Genomic DNA, 3,608 nt, shown 5'->3' on the forward strand with positions numbered 1-3,608 from the left:
AATATCAAATTAGGGTTATTATTAATACCTCTTCCCTCTTGACACGTCGGTAGTGTACACTAATACAGTACAAATTATCTTCAATAGTAGAGCCTTTTATTGTTGCAATATTTTCTCTTAGAACCTCAATTATCTGCTAAATAGAAAAAAAAAATAAAAAATAAAAAAAATCTGCAAGTGCCCTTGTGATGAGTGCATCACTTCTTTTTATTACTATTATTTTTAACTAATATCATATTTCTGGCACATCAATTATTGACTGCTTTGTATATAGAAACTATCAACTTATAATTAAAAGAAGATTGAGGTTTAGTTAAACCTATTATAAAGTGTTAAAACTCTGAAATAAAGGAGCATATAGTAGCACCATTCACTGACACTAGTGTGTTTTGATTACTTTTGTTGAAGATTCTTTGTATCTTTCATGAATTGGTAACGTTGGGAGAAAAAAAGTGTTAATTCTGGGACTTGCATAGAATCAATATGATTCTGCACTTAGTGCAGCTTTTATATACACAAGAGAGTGCAGGTTTTATATAAACAAAAGCACTATTAATATTAGCAGTTAATCATAAAAAAAAGAACAGGATACTGCGTTTATATATGACATAACCATGCATCTTTTAATTTCCAGCTAATATATATATTATGCCAAATTTTAGCAATCTAAACAATCAGTTTTCATACTTTAGACACATCCTAAATTTAAGTTCCATTCTTGCTTTTAACAGGGGTTATTTTTAGATTTTGTAAATATATTATGTAGTAGTTTTAGATTTTGTAATAAATTAAATTTATTACATACTTTAGACACATGCAGTTCTATTAAACCCACACAGTGACAGTAGAGTTACCTCAACACTAATACACACAGCAACAAGTTTCATATATTGAGTAGGCAACCCGTTACTTAAATCATACATATTTTCCCTTTTCGGGAAAGTTTATCACACACGCCTCTAATATCTCATGTAATGTAGCTGGCTTGTAGTAACTCACTCTGCTGCATCAAGTAATAGTTATCGTGGCCAAATTCAAGAAAACTCCACCAACATACGAATAGTACTAATTCAGTTTATATTTTGCGATTTGCTAAGCATTATATTATATATATATATATTAAATGAGATATATATTGGGAAGTTATGATCCATCAAATAATTGTGTTGAATGAAATTCCCTCTACAGGCCGACAAAGCAGCTAAGTGAGGACATTTGTCTATAGGGTTAGTGTGGGGACTAAGTAAGGGCATTACGTGTGCGCACACGTAGTAACCATACAAAATAATCTACATTAAATCATCTCATCAAAACAGATATATCAGATCATCAACTAAATAAACATCACAGGCTTTTAGCAAATCTGCATTGCTGTTGCTGTTATGGAGTAATAAATAGAGACCTGTCATAAAAAATTCGAATTCTATTCTAAAAAAAATATTATTTCACAACAAAATCAAAATAATTTCGTAGGTGCATATACGTATACGTGTTCGGTTTTGATTTATCTTTCTTAACAAAATTAGCTTCTTCGTGACGCCAGGTTTAAGGAAGACAAAAGACAGTACTGGGGGGCTGAATATGTCCAAGGAACTTAAAAAGAAAGTAGCAAATAAATTTCATGGTAAATTAAAGGACCAAAATTAGTAGACTAGAGATTTCTATTTAGTTTAATTTAGTCAAAATGAAAAGAAAAGAAAAGTAAGAGCTTATAGCATTCACACTAGTGTTGGGGTATTGTATTCTAGAAATATATAAAAATGATATGAATGGAGTTGGAGTTCAATTAGATGGGGGTCTCATGCGATGATGATGGTGATGGGTGATGAAAGTGATGATGAGGAGGCAGATTAGCAGTTTCCAGGAAAGTAATAAATTAAATTTCTAATTAAATTACTATTAAAAGGAAACAAAGCATGTGATGATGCAAGTATTGGTCTTAGCAGTTCCAAGAATGGATACAACTAACCATCCGGCCTGATTTTGACTCAACAAAATCATGGTCACCGGAAAGGAATTAAGATACAAAACCAGAGAATGAATAATTAAGATACTAATTAAGATAAGTTACTATTATTGGTTGTGTTATGCAATTCAATCTGAGGCTGCCTAGGGAATAAAGGAATCCCAAATCTGAAGCATGACCATAGTATGAACAGAAATAAATAACAAACTAACTTTCCCAGTAAAATATGAACCAACCTCAGGATGCATTCGGTATTGGGTCTTCAACATTTTAACTGGATAGCCAGCTTGCATCAATCTTTCAAATAAGCTTGTGCCATATCTTAAAGCATGAAACAGAAAATAGCACAAAAGTAGGGTATTAAGTAGAAGAATAGTTTTATTTAGTTAGAAGATATGCTTATCATCAAAAGAATTGTTTACCCATGATTCTTAGCAACATCTGAAATTACAGCTGCTGGAAGCTGTGCAGGATCACCAACCTTAAAACACAAATGCCAAAAATTAAAGTAGCAGTGGTGATAACGCTATACCAAATATGACCCCAACAGTGCTTAGTCAAGAATATTTAAACAAGTTCAATAACTGATGCACAACAACACATCCATTTTGCCAGACCCTATATAAAATATCAGTAAATTCATATTACTAGAAATCTCATTTCTAAATATCATGCCAAGTCCTTTGGGTTAGGAGTTACAACAAATAAAGAACTTGCTTTCTTTAAAGATGCTGTCTCAATGTATCTATCTTGCTTGAAACTTGTATTACATATATAAAAACTAGGACTGTCGTTTCTAGGATCCTTTGATAATTTCACTATAAAAAAAACATAACAAGACACTGCATATGACATAAGCATAATGATTTGTCCATATTTATGGCATCAAATTACAACTTGGTAGCAAGCACAGTCAACATGCAAAAGAAAAATTCAAATTATTCCCAGAGAGCAGGGTAAAGCACAGCTGCATCTAAAATTACAGAGGGCATGGTAAGAAAAAAAAAGTTGAATCCTAAAAGCAAATGGCAAATCAGGTTCATGTTGCAATGTTGCATGAATTTAAGCCAGATACAAAAGTTACATAAAAGATGGAAGTGATTCCATTCCGTTGTATAAAAAGAGGCCATTTGATCTATGGAGCAGTATGAGAAGAAGCAAGCTGGTAGCTCTCTGCTCTTCACTCGAAGCTCCAAATATACAAACAAAACTATGCTCAAACTCCACACCCACATGCACACACATGACCCAAAAACACAAATACAATGAAAGCAAAGACCTTTCAACTGTAACAGTACCGCATAATTACATCAAGAAATAAACAAAGATTTTTCCTTTGCATGAAAGACACACCCCCAATACTATAGGGGAGAAAAAAGAGCAAAAGAGATGGAAAACAATAAGCAAGTTCCCTAAGGATCTGAAGAACAGTTAAATAAACAGCATGGTAACAAAAAGGGTTGACAAAATCATTTAAAAAAGAACGGATCAGAGTGTTGCACGAATAGGAGATGTGAGAATCCATAAAGAGAAAGGCAATGAAGAGAGAGTAAAAGGGGCTTACAAGAGGGAGAAGGGGATGAAGAAGGCGGCGGTGGTTGGTAGCAGCGGAGAAAGCCAAGTGATTCACGAGACAAAGGGA

General features: G+C 33.2%; 1 protein-coding gene across 1 annotated transcript in view; it reads right to left on the reverse strand.

The window, feature by feature from the left end:
* Positions 1 to 144, reverse strand: part of LOC107463364 (probable trehalose-phosphate phosphatase I) — a 12,847-nt gene extending 12,703 nt beyond the window's left edge. The window contains exon 1 of the mRNA XM_052253443.1: positions 29 to 144. The gene's annotated coding sequence lies outside the window, so the exon portion shown is untranslated. The remainder of the gene's footprint in view (positions 1 to 28) is intronic.
* Positions 145 to 3,608: the final 3,464 nt, after the last annotated feature.

This window comes from Arachis duranensis, chromosome 8 (assembly GCF_000817695.3).
Source record: "Arachis duranensis cultivar V14167 chromosome 8, aradu.V14167.gnm2.J7QH, whole genome shotgun sequence".
Lineage (NCBI taxonomy): Eukaryota > Viridiplantae > Streptophyta > Magnoliopsida > Fabales > Fabaceae > Arachis > Arachis duranensis.